Raw genomic sequence first — 17,111 nt, 5'->3', positions numbered from 1 at the left:
CCTCACCCGAGGATTTTTGTTTGTTTGTTTTTAGAGAGAGAGGGAAAGACAGAGAAAGAGAGAAACGTCCATCATCTTTTGGTTGCACCCCGGAGGAGCCTGTCACTATGGTATGTGCTCTTGCCCAGAATCAAACCCCCGGGGCCCTTTGATCCGCAGGCCAACGCTCTATCCACTGATCCAAATCCAATAGGGATATGATTATTTATTTTTAATAAGCTGAACTGTCCTTGTAATTCTGGTGTCTCGAACTTGTTTCCAAAGTTAATTAATGGAAAGCACCAGCCACGATGGCATGGTGGAGAGAACAGGGAGAGCTGCGTTCTAATCTTGACTGTTTTTGTTGTTAATCCTCACCCGGGGATGTTGTTCCATTGATTTTTAGAGAGAGTGGAATGGAGAGGCAGAGACAGAGAAACATTGATGTGAGATCTCACATCTATTGGTTGCCTTCTCCACCTACAGATCAAGCCTACAACTGACCCACGTGCCTTTGGCCTGAATCCAACCATGGATCCTTCATTCCCTGGGCTGATGCTCTATCCGGCTAGGGTAATCTTGACTTTCTTATAGACTACTATGTATCTTCTTGAGTTGCAATCTTCTTATCCTGGAAGAGAGAACAATTGCATTTATTGTCCCTAGCACACAGGGTCATTGAGAGGCCCAAAGAAGAGACTGTACATGCAGACTTGGTGTGCACCTAGAGTTATGTGAATATGGGGTAATATTTTACCAGCCTAACAATAAGGAGGCCTCCAAGTGAGATAATAGGATCAGGTTCATATCTTAGTTCTACTACTAATTTGTTGTCTGACTTGGAACCAGTTTCCTTCACCTTCTAGTGAAGGTTTTGGGAAATTCCTACCATTTCTTAAAATTTACAACGTGTCTTCTCCAAACAATTAAATGCAGCCACTAATAAGGTCTAATTCTGTCAGTATACTAGAGATGTGCTCCTCAATTAAGGAATTTCAGAGTTCAGTAAGAACACATAACAAATGGTATTGACATTGCTTTATACCATTTCTGTCTGAGATCTGAGGATTCCTCATGGCTCTCATTAAAGACACTTTTAATTTTGCAGTAAGAATTGGATCTGCCTGGAAATCATGAGTCTAGGGCAGTGATGGTGAACCTCTGACACGCGAACTCATTTTTTTGGTTGATTTTTCTTTGTTAAATGGCATTTAAATATGTAAAATAAATATCAAAAATATAAATCTTTGTTTTACTATGGTTGCAAATATAAAAAAATTTCTATATGTGACACAGAACCAGAGTTAAGTTAGGGTTTTTCAAAATGCTGACACGCCGAGCTCAAAAGGTTCGCCATCACTGGTCTAGGGTATCATTAAGTTTTACATATTTACTTACTTTAAAAAAATATATATTTTATTGATTTTTTACAGAGAGGAGGGGAGAGGGATAGTTAGAAACATCGATCAGCTGCCTCTTGCACCCCCCTACTGGGGATGTGCCCACAACCAAGGTACATGCCCTTGACCGGAATCAAACCTGGGACCCTTGAGTCCACTGGCTGACGCTCTATCCGCTGAGCCAAACCGGTTAGGGCTACGTATTTACTTATTATAGCCATGGAACATACACTTATCTCCTAGAATCCAGGGAAAAGTATGTGTGTAGAGCCACCAAGCCAGTTCTACTGTAAACGCAAATCAAAGCATTTACTTTCCTCACTCCCTCTTCCTTCTTATTTATTTTTTGTCCTTGAAAAAAAAAATCTGTAATAATTTTTAGATTGACCTCATCTATTGCAAGTACAAATATTCCGTACTGGCTTGTTTGTCTAATATTGGGCCAACTCTGTAAAGTGTCGATGGTGATACCTAAGAACTCTAGTCTTTAATATTTTCAGACCATGGTTGATCTCAGGTAACTGAAATCCCAGAAAGCAAAACCATGGATAAGGGGGGCTACTATATATCTTAAGGTTCCAATAGCAGCTGCATTGCAAACAAGATGATCCCTGCACATCTGGGGCAGTGCCACTGCTCCTGGGCGGTGGATATCTTCCCTCTCTAGTGGGTCAGGCCTCCTTCAGCCAGCCCCACCCCAGGGGGAGGAGCAGAGCCGCTGCATTGCAACTGATCTGTCCCCATCACCTGAGCTTCTTACTTCCGCCTGCTGCCTCCCCCCTGCCCCCGTCCCCCCCCGCCCACGCGCTTCCCCCCTCCGACCAGATGAAATGGTCACAGCCGTGGGCTAACTACGGCCCACGGGCTGGATCCCGCCCATTTGGAATGAATAAAACTAAAAAAAAAAAAAAAAAGACCGTACCCTTTTATGTAATGACTAGAGGCCTGGTGCACAAAAATTTGTGCACTCGGGGTTGGGAGAGGAGGTCCCTCAGCCTGGCCTGTGCCTTCTCACAGTCTGGGACCCATCAGGAGATAAGGACCTGCTGGTTTAGGCCTGCTCCCGGGTGGCAGAGGGCAGGCCTAATCCTAGGTGTAACCCCTGGTCGGGCTCAGAGCAGGGCCCATTGGGGAGTTGGGGCCCCGCCTCCTGTCATGCACAGAGCAGGGCGGATTGGGAGGTTGCGATGCCACCCTCAGTCATGCTCAGGGTAGGGCCGATTGGGGGGTTGGGGCACCACCCCCTGTCACACTCAAGGCAGGGTCCATAGGGAGGTTGCAGCGCCACTCCTGTCATGCACAGAGCAGGGCCGATCAGAGGGTTGGGGCTCCGCACCCTGTCACACTGATCCCGGTGCTGGGAAGCCTCGCTGCTCCGCTGATCCCAGGGCCAGGACGCCTCTCAGCTCCCCTGATCCCTGGCCCGGAGGCCTCTCGGCTCCGCTGATCGCGGGGCCTCCGACTCCGCTGATCACGGGGCCGGGAGGCCTCTGGGCTCCGCTGATCACCTGGGCCGGGAGGCCTCTCGGCTCCGCTGATCGCGGGGCCTCCGACTCCGCTGATCACTGGGGCTGGGAGGCCTCTCGGCTCCGCTGATCCCAGGCCCTGAGGCCTCTCTGCCCTGCTGCTTCAGGGCTGTTTGGCATCGCTCTGCTTGGAGCCTGAGTATGCAAATTAACCGCCATCTTTTAGCTTCTATAATTGAAACATTGTATCTTTTGGAGTTGTTGCTTCAGGAGCTCAGAGCCCCGCAGCTGCGGGGATCCTTGACTTTCTCCATCGCTGGGGCAACCAAGCCTCCTATTCTCAGCTGCCTGGCTGCCAGCTGCCATCTTGGCTGACAGTTAATTTGCATATCTCGCTGATTAGCCAATGAAAAAGGTATCAGTTGTACACCAATTACCATTTTTCTCTTTTATTAGTATAGGATGTTTACTTTGAATTTATCTTAGTTCACACGAACACTCCATCCATGCTTTTGTTCCGGCCCTCCGGTCCAGTTTAAGAACCCATTGTGGCCCTCGAGTCAAAAAGTTTGCCCACCCCTGGATAGACTGTGAACTCCTGGCTGCTTCTTCCTCACTGGCAATAGGTTAGTTTTTGTGTGGATGTATGTTTTCATTTCTCATTGATGTATACCTAGGATTGTAATTGTTGAGTCGTATGGTAACTCCATGATTTACATTTTGAGGAACTGGCAAACTGTCTTCCCAAGTAGCTGAACCAGTTTTACATTCCCGCAAGCAATGTGTGAGGGTTCCAATTTTTCCACATCCTCACCAACATTTTTATTATATCCATTCTAGTGGGTGGGACATGGTATAATGTTGTGGTTTTAATTTGCATTTCCCTTATGACTAATGATGTTGATAATCTATTCGTGTGCTTATTGACCATTTATACATCTTCTTTGGGTCTCCTTAATCTTAGGAGAGGTACAAATTGAAATACCTTGATTTAGGAAGGAATTGATGCCCATTTAGAGGAACTAACATCCTTCTTTGACTCGAGGCAAAATTAATAGCTGTTTAAAAATACAAAGTGAGAATACTTCTTTAAATAGATTGCATAGGACTCAGTTTTAAAACACCCTTTATCTTTAAAAAAAAATTATGAAATGTCAACTCAGAGTTAAATGATTGAGAGGAAATTTCTCTTTTGGAATAGATAAATAAGTAGTGAATACAGTTTACTCTTAAAGAATTAAACAATGGGCTTGTAAGAGACATTACACCAATATTCCTATATTTTGGAGGAGACTTGCTTGGAATTTAGTAGATAATGTAATAAATCTACTGTTTTGTAAAAGGTAAAGTTATTTTAATATAAATAAATCCATATAGAAAAAGATAAAGTATTTTTGTGTGTGGAGTTGTCTATCACATGACCCTGGCCTTAGTGCTCAATTAATATTTGCTGACTTTAACTTTAAAGTCACTCCCACTCTTCCTAACAATAACAGTTACTGTTTACTGAGTTGTTACCATGTGCCAAATAAAAGCTTCATATATGTTATCTCATTTACTCATCTATGAGGAAGTATTCTTACAATAATTTTATGTAGAAGAGAAAACTGAGTCTTAGAGAGCTTAAATAAATTGCCCACAGTTAAACAGCTGCCAAGTAGCTGACAGAGCCAAATTCAAACTCAGGCCTGTATGCCCTTAATTTCTATACCTCTTGATTTTCTCATAAATTCTCAGGGAAAAATCTATTGCATAATACAAGGTATATATGTAGTACAACTTCTAATATTAGATTCTATCTTGTAAGCTTCATGTTGTGTCACATGCTCCCAGTATCCTTCAGGATATCACTGAGTGTTTCTTCCAGGAGCAATTTATCAGATAATTGCCTTCTTAGGATAACACCATGCCCATAAGATTGTGTGGTAATGAGTCTTTGACAAATTAAACTTCCGTAGGTCAGGCATAGCTGAATGCTGAAGATAAAGACCAAACATGGCATGAGGCCTCTAAACAAGTGCAGAAATGGCCTAGACACTTTGCGAACTCTGTAGAGGCAAGGGAAGGTATTAACATAGGCGTAGCTGTTGCCCCATGCACTACAGTCAAGGAAGAGAGATCACCAGGATGCTCTAGAGCAGCGGTTCTCAACCTGTGGGTCGCGACCCCTTTGGCGGTCGAACCACCCTTTCACAGGGGTTGCCTAAGACCATCCTGCATATCAGATATTTACATTACGATTCATAACAGTAGCAACATTACAGTTCTGAAGTAGCAACAAAAATAATTTTATGGTTGGGTCACTACATGAGGAACTGTATTTAAAGGGCCAGAAGGTTGAGAACCACTGCTGTAGAGGGTCTATCTACTTGGTTCTGGAAATAGACTACATATTTATTCCCACTCAAGTCCAACCTCAAGATTTTTAGCAGCGGCTAAAATAGCTCCTCTCACCCTGCAGAAAGAGTTGTGCCTCAGATACTAGTAGCCTGGCACTGTTTCCTAACCCAAACTAACCGCGTCACTAGAACTGGTAGAGCTGCCCAGGGGTAGGCCACAGCTAATCAGCACCCAAACGAAAGGAAGGAATATTGGCCAATTCCAGAAATGATGTAATAGTGAAATACTATGATTATGTTACAGAATGTCATTACCACAAAAATGTCTTTGCCCATAAACCTGACCTCCTATTTTCACATCTGGCCTAGATCCTCAAAAATGTTATGAAATAAGAAATGATTGAATAACCAACAACTAAAGAATGGTTAAGGAAATTACAACACATTCAATATTTGGCTCTAATGTGAACAAATAAATTTTTCTTAATGAGTATTTCCATATATATATATATATATATATATGTGGAAATATATATATAATTGATTATATATATTATATATAATTATATATATATACAATTATATATATATATGTATGTATATATATAATTGATTTCAGAGAGGAAGGGAGAGGGAGAGATTGAAACATCTATGATGAGAGAGAATCATTGGTTGGCTGCCTTCCACACTCCCCCTACTGGGGATCGAGCCTGCAACCCCAGCATGTGCCCTTGGCTGGAATCTAGCCCGGGACCCTTCAGTCCACAGGCTGATGCTCTATCTATAGAGCCAAACTGGCTAGGGCTGAATATTTCTTAACTGAATAAATTTAGAGTTTAGAACAACTTAACCAAAGGATAAACATGCAGCCACTAATAAGAATGTTTACAAAGAATTTTAATAACTTAGGACAGTTCTTATGTCATGCTGTTAAGAACAGAATATAAAATTGTATATATATGGTAGTCTCTCAATCATATTGAATATCTATGCATATAAATCCTGGAAAGAAATTCACTAAAATTTTAATAGTGACTATTTGAATAAAAGTATAATGGGAATTCTTTATATTCTTCTTTCTGCTTTTCTGCAACTTGTATAGTTTTCTCCATGAGCCATTATTACATTTACAATCAGAAAAAGAAACATAATTTAAAAAGAAGCAAAGAATGCTGTGTATTCCTACAAAGAACTCTCTTATTGTTACAGATGTTGTCCCTCGCAGCTCTGCCCAAGAGAACGGTAGATACTGTTCTGGGAGAAAACCTCCCAAAGCCACCTGGCTCCTCGTGTCCACACATGCAGTGCTCTGGCAGGATGGGGAGATTAGTGTGGGAATGCACTTCTGTCTATCCTGCACTCTGCCCCGTTCTCTCAGGTCTGTGCTTGCTCTTTCACTGCTGCCTATCCCACTTGTTGCTGGTGAGGAATTTTCCAGAATTATCACTCCCAGCAAAAGGCACCTCTCTAGTTGGGCCCTGGGAAATGGAGAAGTAACATCTGCCAGCTTTCTATACCCCTCTGGAGTATTCCTTCTTGGCTTGGTCAACATTCCAGGAGAAAGCACTCACTGCTCCCCCACCCCCAAATCATTTAAGTGGCACCCCCACCACTATCACCAGTCATGTTCGCCTTACTAAGGAAAGGTCTGTCCAAATAGAATTACTCAGACCCTAATTTGCAAACTTAGGGTCAAAAGGTGGAGCCAATTTTGAGCTTTGCTTAGGAACCCTAAATTTCTGTTTCTACCATGCTGTTCAGAATTTAAAAGCCAGGCCAAAGCCACAATATTCAGTCATAAGATGGGAACGGAATGATCAGAGAGGCATGAATTTTTTATGAAGGCTTGATTTAGAAATGGCAGAATATAACAGCCAACACCTGGCCTTTCCTAACATGTTGTTCATGTGACAGCAATTAAGTCACCTCAGGGGACAGATTTCATGCATATCCACATTCCCAAGAGAGTGAATCTGCAAAATGAGACAACTGTGCTTTTCTGGCCCAGCTCTGTAGCAACCACATTTCTGACCTAGCAGCTAATTCGTAGATGGGGAAATCCAGTAATCCCAGATTTTCATGTACAGCCCGTTGTAATAAATGACTACTACTATTAGGGTTGACTCCTCACTGACTGTTTAGATCAAAGAGTCACATTTCATGATCTTCCTACTTTCTTAGGTCCAAAGCCTTCCCTGGCTCCACAGCAGAGGGAAGCAATTCCTCCCTGTGCACCAGCACACCTTGTTAGCACTTCTTTTAAGGATCTTGTCACCTGGCTGTAGCAGCTTCTATACAGACTGATCTCTCTCACCAGACTGAGACCTCTGGAGGGCAGGCACTAGCACCTAGCACAGTGATCACCTCTTACTAAGTGTGTGTGTGGAATTAGCTAATCACGATGTTGATATTTTCTCCTCAGAATTGATAGTACACCTTAAAACAATGTTTAAAATATTTGAGAAAGGAATATTTATAGAATTTTAGAACTGAGAGGGACCTCATTTTGTAGATGGGATAACTATGGCTCAGAAAGACCAAACGACCCATCTATACTCATCACACATTGCTGAGATGACTTCTCAGTGCAATTCTGTTTCCAAGAGTTAATGAGCTTTAGGAAATGGACCTGGATTTTATGCTCTGGGAATTCAAATCTGTAAGCCTTTCACTTCCAGGTTTAGCAAAATGTTTCCCAAGAAGAGAGTTAAGTGCGGATGTTATAGGTAGGCACTTCGCACAAGTCTGCCCTCTAAACTTGTGGAATCTATATGTCAAGAGAAATCTTACTTTAATATGTTTAAACCATTTGCATGAGTTTGTGGGAAGTTTTATTTTATTTTCCATTACAGGTTTTAGATTTATAAAAGAGTTACAAAGATAGAACAGAGTTCCTGTATGCATTTCCTTCAATGTAATCATCTTATATTAATTGCCATGGTACATTCGTTGGAAACAATACTCTGCATTATTACTACTAACTAAACTTCAGACTTACTCAGATTTCACCAGTTTCCCACTAATGTTCTTCTTCCATTCCAGAATCCCACATTGCATCTAGTTGTCATGTCTTCTCTGGTCTCCTCTGGCCTGACAGTTTCTTAGTCTTTGTTTTCATGACCCTAATAGTTTTGAGGAGTACTGTTGGTTGGTTATTTTGTAGGTTGTCTCCCAAAGTGGCTTTGTCTTATGTCTCCCTGTGATTAGACTGGGGTTATGGGTATTATGGGAAAGAATACCAGAGAGATGAGGTGCCCTTCTCATTGCATTATATTAGGAGGTAGGTGATAGCCCCATGGTATCACTGGTGATGTCAATTTAACCCTGATCATTTAGTTAAGGTGGTATTTGTCAGGTTTTCCCTTGTAAAGTTAATATTTTTCCTTTGCATTGTCTATTTTTTGGAAGTGAGTCATTAAGACCAGTCTGGCAGAGGGAAAAGGTTTATCTTCATATATTATTTAAAACTAGAGGCCCGGTGCATGAAATTCATGCACGGGTAGGGTCCCTAGGCCTGGCTGGCAATCAGGGCTGATCAGGCTCCCCACCTCCCTGCCTCCCCACCTCCTCCTTCCCTCGCTCCCTCAGTGCCCCACTGCCACCACTGGTCACCTGCCAGGTTCTGCGCTGCCCCCTAGTGGTCAGCGTATGTCATAGCAAGCGATCAAACTCCTGGTCTCTTGGTTGAACTCCCAAGGGGACAGTTTGCATATTAGCCTTTTATATAGAGAGATTCTTATGTAAGGGGATTTATCTCTTCTCTTCCCTTTATAAAAATTTTAATTTAATAGATAATAGCAATTGATTGAATTTATGGGAAGTTAAACTAAATTTATAATGGTTGACTAGTAAGACAGTGAATTTTGCCTAGTCAGCATGGCTTGGTGGTTGAACGTTGACCTATAAACCAGGAGGTCACAATTTGATTCCTGGTCTGGGCACATGCCCAGGTTGCAGACTAGATCCTCAGTAGGGGTTGTGCAGGAGGCTGCTGATCAATGATCCTCTCTTATCATTAATGTTTCTAGCTCTCTCCTTCTCCCTTCCTCTCTGAAATCAAATATATATAGACTAGGGGCCCGGTGCACGAAATTCGTGCACTGGGTGTGTGTGTGGGGGAGGGGAGTGTCCCTCAGCCCAGCCTGCCCCCTCTCACATACTGGGAGCCCTCAGACGTTGACCCCCATCACCCTCCAATCGCAGGATCGGCCCCTTGCCCAGGCCTGACGCCTCTGACAGAGGCGTCAGGCCTGGGCAGGGGACCCTCATTTCCCCCCATCACTGGTTCTGCCCCCAGCCCAGGCCTGATGCCTCGGCCAGAGGCGTAGACCCCCATCACCCTCCGATCGCCTGATCGGCCCCTTGCCCAGGCCTGACGCCTCCGCCAGAGGTGTCAGGCTTGGACAGGGGACCCCCATCTCCCCCCGATCACTGGCTCTGGCCCCCGCCCAGGCCTGAGGCCTCTGGCCCAGGAATCATGCCTGGGCAGGGGACCCCCATCTCCCTCTGATCGCTTGCTCCACCCCCCGCCCAAGCCTGACGCCTCTGACCCAGGCTTCAGACCTGGGCAAGGGGACCATCATATCCCCCCAATCCCTGGCTCCGCCCCCCACCCAGGCCTGATGCCTCGGCCAGAGGAGTTGACCCTCATCACCCTCCGATCACCAATCACTGGATCGGCCCCTTGACCAGGCCTGAGGCCTCCGGCAGAGGTGTCAGGCCTGGGCAGGAGACCCCCAGCTCCCCGCGGTTGCAGGCTCCGCCCCTGCCCAGGCCTAACGCCTCTGGCCTAGGCGTTCGGCCCGGGCAGCGGGGACCCACAGCTGCAGCGGCCCCGCGATCGTGGGCTTCGCTTTAGGCCCAGGCAAGGGACCCCTAGCTCCTGGGACTGCCAGCTTCGACCGTGCCCAGCTCCCATCGCTGGCTCCACCCCTACTTCCTGCTATCACTGGCCAGGGCAGCAAAGGCACCTGATTCTTCGATCATGGCTGGGGGGCAGGGCAAAGGCAGCCCCAAGGCCGCCTTTGCCCTGCCCCCCAGCTCTTAGCTCCCCCCTGGGTTTCTGATCACTGTCAGTGGCAGGGGGCTTCTTCCTGCTTTCCCTTTCGCCTCCCTGCATTGTGCCTACATATGCAAATTAACCGCCATCTTGTTGGCAGTTAACTGCCAATCTTAGTTGGCAGTTAATTTGCATATAGCCCTGATTAGCCAATGAAAAGGGTATCGTCGTACGCCAATTACCATTTTTCTCTTTTATTAGATAGGATAATAGCATATTGAGTTAGAATATGTATTTAAGAGGTAAATACTTCTTTGGGGACACCTCCATGGCTGAGACATTTCATAGCAATAAGTTTTCCAGATAACTGACGTTTATTCCTTTAATCACTAAAAGTGTTTTAATATATAAATTTATCCCATTCTTATGGCTGCCTTTCTAAGATGTATTATATGTTTTTAACTGCTTGAAAAGAATATGCTGAACACAATTTAACCTTTTTACAAACATTGAGCATTATACTGAAATTCACAGCAATAATGATGGTTGAGTTTGATGACCTCTAAACTTCCTTCCAATCCAAGATTAATAGCTATCTGGCAAAATTAATGAAACTACGTCCCCAAATAACCAAAGCTTCTTTTTGTCCACCTAAGGTTTTACCTTGGGAGTGGGGATACAGTGGATTCACCCTTACTCTAGACCAGAAAGAAACAATATATGTTCACACAGAAGCATCTAGAACGGCACATACAAATCATTTGGGGAGGTTGTTACAAGGTAGATTTTGATTCACGCTCGAGATTCTGCATTTCTAACAACCTCCCAGGTGATGCCAGTGCTGCTAGCCCATAGATCACTCTCTTTGAGTAGCAAGGATCCAGGGGACCCCACATACCAAACTTTATAGTCAGGTTGTTTACAGGGCTTTCTGAGGCCAGGGAGTCCCTGATACAGTGCAGAGCTTTTCTCTCATGCTGCAAAGAGCTTTGAATAGCTATGGATCATCCACAAAGTACAGCCAAAGCTTAGAAAAAGGAGGAGCTAGGTCACAAAAATAAATACCTCATTCTTCTGATATACACCAAAGGAAGGAAAAGGAATTTTCTCTTCCTTAAGAGAACTGCTGTTGGGGCAAACACTTCATTAACTCTGTGGTTCCTTTGGTGTTGAAAAGAAGTACCCAGACCATATCAAAAAGACAATACACTAGATTTATGTAAAGATTAGTTTTGTGGAGAGAAGGTCCACTTCTAGAAACTTGACACTTCTTATCTAAAATTACACTTGAAGATTTTAGGGCAGCACGAATGTACATTTTATGCGATTGCTTCTACTGCTATTTTCTGACAAACAGAAGGTGAGCCTCTCTGTCCTTCAAGATCTAAGCCACTGCAAGCAAACTCTTACCTGTGTTCTAATTAAGCTTATATGATATATGGAATCTACTTATTTAAATATACAATGAAATTATGATTGCTGAATGAAATGTAGTCTCTTTATTAGGGCAACTAATAAAGTTTCTTGACTGTGAAGTCTTTCACATCATTGTGTGCAAGACAGCAGCTTGAGATAGTTCTAGTCAGAAATGCAGTGCTGAGGGAAGACTACGCATGCTGGTCTGGAGACCTGAATTCTAGTACCTGCTCGATCAGTAACCACTTGGATAACATTATTACCTGAACAAGTTACTTAACCTCTCCAGGCCTAATTATACAAACTAGTTCATCTCAAGGTTTCTTCAAGTCCTAGTGCAGGGGTGGGCAACCCCTGGCACGTGTACCAAACATGGCACACCAGTAACTTTTGCTGGCACGCGAAACCTTCTCAGAAAAAGAAAAGAGTATTCAGTGCATTAAAGATTTGTCCGTGAACAGGAAAACAGTTAAGGATAGGATACTTAAGTTGGTGAGTAATACTGCTGAACAATTAACAAAAGATTTGTCTTCATGTCAATATTTTTCTATTTGTATTAATGAAAGTACAGACATTACATCGTCATCTAGGCTGGCCATTTTTTCTCGACTTTGTAAAGGTGATGAAATATATGAAGAGATGGTTGCCCTTCTAACTCTACCTAAGCATACTACCGGGGCTGAAATATATAAAGCAGGTATGAACGAATTCTCTTCTCGACAAATTGACATTTCAAAAGTAGTGTCTGATCAACCCGAACCAATATGCTCAATTAATATTTGACAAAGGAGGCAAGAACATACAATGGAGTCAAGACAGTCCCTTCAATAAGTGGTGTTGGGAAAATTGGACAGATACATGCAAAAAAATGAAACTAGACCACCAACTTACACCATACACAAAAATAAACTCAAAATGGATAAAGGACTTAAATGTAAGACAGAAAACCATAAAAAAAAACTAGGGAAATCCAAAGGCAACAAAATCTCAGACATATGCCGAAACAATTTCTTCACTGATACTGCTCCTAGGGCAATGGAAACTAAAGAGAAAATAAACAAATGGGACTACATCAAAATAAAAAGCTTCTGCACAGCAAAAGAAACCATCAACAAAACAACAAGAAAGCCCACTGCATGGGAGAACATATTTGCCAATGTTATCACCAATAAGGGTTTAATCTCCAGCATTTATAGGGAACTCATACAACTTAACAAAAGGAAGATAAGCAATCCAATCAAAAAATCTAAATGGACACTTTTCAAAAGAGGACATTCAGAAAGCCAAGAGACATGAAAACATGCTCAAAGTCACTAATCATCTGAGAGATGCAAATCAAAACAACAATGAGGTACCATCTCACACCTGTCAGAATGGCTATCATCAACAAATCAACAAACAACAAGTGCTGGAGAGGATGAGGAGAAAAGGGGACACTCGTGCACAGCTGGTGGGAATGCAGACTGGTGCAGCCACTATGGACTCAAAAAGTTAAAAATGGAACTCCTATTTGATGCAGTGATCACACTGCTAGGAATATATCCCAAGAAACCAGAAACACCAATCAGAAAGGATATATACATCCCTATGTTCATAACAGCACAATTTACCATAGCGAAGATCTGGAAACAGCCTAAGTGCCCATCAGCAGATGAATGGATTAGAAAACTGTGGTACATCTACACAATGGAATACTATGCTACTGTAAAAAAGAAGGAATTCTTACCATTTGCAACAGCATGGATGGAACTGGAGAGCATTATGCTAAGTGAAATAAGCCAGTCAATGAAGGAAAAATACCACATGATCTCACTCATTCATGGATAATAGAGACCATTATAAACTTTTGAACAATAATAGATACAGAGGCAGAGCTGCCTCAAACAGATTGTCAAACTGCAGCGGGAAGGCCGGGGAGGGTTGGGGGGCAGGAGGTAGGGGGGTAAGAGATCAACTAAAGGACTTGTATGCATGCATATAAGCATAACCAATGGACATAAGACACTGGGGGATAGGGGAGGCTAGGGGACTGTCTAGGGCGGGGAGATAAAATGGACACATATGTAATACCCTTTGTAATACTTTAAGCAATTAAAAAAAAATCCAAATAGACACTTTTCAAAAGAGGACATTCAGAAAGCCAAGAGACATATGAAAACATGCTCAAAGTCACTAATCATCTGAGAGATGCAAATCAAAACAACAATGAGGTATCATCTCACACCTGTCAGAATGGCTTTCATCAACAAATCAACAAACAATAAGTGCTGGAGAGGATGAGGAGAAAAGGGGACACTCGTGCACAGCTGGTGGGAATGCAGACTGGTGCAGCCACTATGGACTCAAAAAGTTAAAAATGGAACTCCTATTTGATGCAGTGATCACACTGCTAGGAATATATCCCAAGAAACCAGAAACACCAATCAGAAAGGATATATACATCCCTATGTTCATAACAGCACAATTTACCATAGCGAAGATCTGGAAACAGCCTAAGTGCCCATCAGCAGATGAATGGATTAGAAAACTGTGGTACATCTACACAATGGAATACTATGCTGCTGTAAAAAAGAAGGAATTCTTACCATTTGCAACAGCATGGATGGAACTGGAGAGCATTATGCTAAGTGAAATAAGCCAGTCAATGGAAGAGAAATACCACATGATCTCACTCATTTATGGATAATAAAGACCATTATAAACTGATGAACAAAAAAAGATACAGAGGCAGAGCAGCATTGAACAAACTGTCAAACTACAGCAGGAAGGCCGGGGAAGGTTGAGGGGTGGAAAGGGGGGGGGTGTAAGAGATCAACCAAAGGACTTGTATGCATGCATATAAGCATAACCAATGGACACAAGACACTGGGGGGTAGGGGAGGCCGGGGGAATGTCAAGGGAGGAAAAAAGGAGACATATATAATACTCTTTGTAATACTTTAAGCAATAAAACAAACAAACAAAAAAAGTAGTGTCCGTCACCACTGATGGTGCTCCTTGCATGACTGGTGAGAAGGCAGGTTTTGTAAATCTGTTTGCGAAAGAAGTTGGTCATACACTGATAGGTTTTCATTGCATCATACGTGAGAAGGCTTTATGTGCAAAAGCTGGCCTGAAGGAACTGCAGGAAGTGATGCAAACAGTTACCAAAGTTGTTAATTACATTTCTGCTCAGGCTTTAAATAAAAGACAATTTCAGGTTTTACTGAATGAGGTAGAATCTGTTTATAAAGGACTGAAAATGTACAACAATGTTCGATGGCTTAGCCGAGGTTTGGTTCTGAAACGATTCGTTGAATGCTTAAATGAGATAACGCTCTTCTTGAATAACCAACATGCTTCTTACCAAGAATTGTCTGACGCCATGTGGGTTTCTAAACTGATGTTCTTTGCAGATTTTTGTGAACATTTGAATGACTTAGATGTTAAATTACAAGGAACTGGCAAGACACTTGATGTTATGTTTGGTTACCTAAAGGCTTTTGAAAAGAAAATGGAAGTCTTTAAGAGGGATGTGGATGGTGAGAGATTTAGATATTTCCCAAACCTCAAGAGCACATCAAAGACCTCCCAAAAGATGACAGAACAGACTGTCAAAGCCTTCAAAAGCTGTTTTTAAACATCATCGAGTCAACTATTGAGCAGTTCTTCTCAAGATTTGCGAAATTCAGAGAACTTGAAGAGACAGCAAAATTCATGAGGTTTCCAGACAGCATGAAACTGGAGGAACTAAACTTACAAATGTTTTCATGGATAGACATGGCTGACTTTGAAATGCAGTTGATTGAATTCAGAGTAGCTCAATTTGGAAGCAGAAATTTATTGACATTAGAGTTGACTTGGAAAACATTGAAAAAAAGCGATTAGAGACAGGAGTACCAGAGAGAAGTGTTGAAAACGAACTATTGAGGACTTGGAATGCCATTCCAGAGAATTTTTTCTGTTTAAAAAACTTTGCAACAGCGTTACTCTCCATGTTTTCATCCACATACGTTTGTGAATCTTTGTTCTCAGTGATGAATTTTGTTAAGTCTCGTAATAGGAGTAGCCTGACGGATGAAAGTAGTAGCTCGTGCATATCTCTGAAGGTCACGAAATATAAGCCTGATGTAAAATCTCTGTCATCAGTGATGCAGCAGCAAAAGTCCCACTGATAATATCAAATGGAGTCATAAAGTTTTCTGTCGGACTATCAGTGTACATGTATACATTAAAAAATAAATGTATTTTTCATCATCATATACTGCGTTTTTGCCGCTCGAATGAATTTTATTATTTCTTCAAGGTTCTTCACATACGTACGCTTTAAGAGATATCAAGTAGGCGTAACATGTTCTCAAAAAATTAGGGTTGGCACGCAGAAGAATTTTGAGTCAGAGATTTTGCTGGTTTTGGCACGCACTCACAAAAAGGTTGCCCACCCTTGTCCTAGTGTTTCACCACCCTATTTTGATATTTCAGAAGATACTTTGTGTGCATTTCAGAACATTGCTTATCCCTGTTTATAATGCCATTAAGAAAGCTGATTCAGCCGAGTTGTGCCTAACTCTTGAGCAAGTAGCAGCTTGAATGCTATCTCATATCAAGCACCCATCAGGAAAAATAGCTGGGATTTTGACCTCATTTCTTGCATAGATTCGCTTGTGGCTGTAAGCTAGCTAGTGGTTTGATTAATATTATGCAGAATTACTGCTAAATTCCCTTTTCCCCAGATAATGACTGCAAATCAAAGCTTGTAACACAAATTATTAATAGTTGGTAATATTCTAAGTCTATCATAAGTGGGTAACAAATACCATATTAGAGTTGACTTTAAAAGGTAAAAAGAAAAAACGCTGACTGCTGCCTGAAAAAGTGTAACTTGGTAAATCTGTATCCAGGACAACGGCAGGCACTTATGGCAGAACGAGATGCCGCACAGCAGAGTGGGCTGCAGGGCTCACTCCCAGGTGGGAAACCTGACTCATCACTTATGAGCTGCATAACCTTGCGAAGTTATTCAGCCCCTCTGGATCTCAGCTTTCCTGAATGTAATCGGGGTAATACTAGTATACAACTCACAGAGTTATGATGATTAAATGAATATAGGTAAAGCACTTAAAGCAGCACTCACTACCAATTAGCTATTGTTGTTATTATAATTAGGAACTGAAATGGGGTGAAGGGGAACCAGTCAGGACAGGAAGGCAAGCTTAGTCGAATTAAGAAATAAAAAGATGCTGAGAGCCAGTTCAGAAATGGGGAAGATAGTACTTCCCACATCTGCTTCTGACCTTGAGAATTATCTGAAGTGCATGATTACAACCGTCTTGTATGAAAACTCTGCACTGTGTGTGTGTGTTTAGTATTTCAAAGGGACTTCAGGTATATTATCTCATTTGGTTATCAGCAATCTAAGAGGTAAAAAACTCTCTTATACAACCTAGCAAATACTACATACTGTCACAGAATGGGGAATGGCAAGCATAGGATGGATCCTGAGAGCAGCAAAGCGCAGCACTGCAGGCCATTG

At 42.5% G+C, this 17,111-nt stretch overlaps 1 long non-coding RNA gene across 1 annotated transcript in view; it reads left to right on the top strand.

Moving 5' to 3' along the window:
• Positions 1 to 100, top strand: part of LOC132219697 (uncharacterized) — a 52,354-nt gene extending 52,254 nt beyond the window's left edge. Inside the window, exon 4 of the long non-coding RNA XR_009449572.1 lies at positions 35 to 100. This is a non-coding gene — a long non-coding RNA (uncharacterized LOC132219697). The remainder of the gene's footprint in view (positions 1 to 34) is intronic.
• Positions 101 to 17,111: the final 17,011 nt, after the last annotated feature.

Source organism: Myotis daubentonii, chromosome 1 (assembly GCF_963259705.1).
Source record: "Myotis daubentonii chromosome 1, mMyoDau2.1, whole genome shotgun sequence".
NCBI classification, from domain to species: Eukaryota; Metazoa; Chordata; class Mammalia; order Chiroptera; family Vespertilionidae; genus Myotis; species Myotis daubentonii.
Note: the sequence above shows the minus strand (reverse complement) of the source record. Positions and strands in the feature narration are given on the sequence as shown.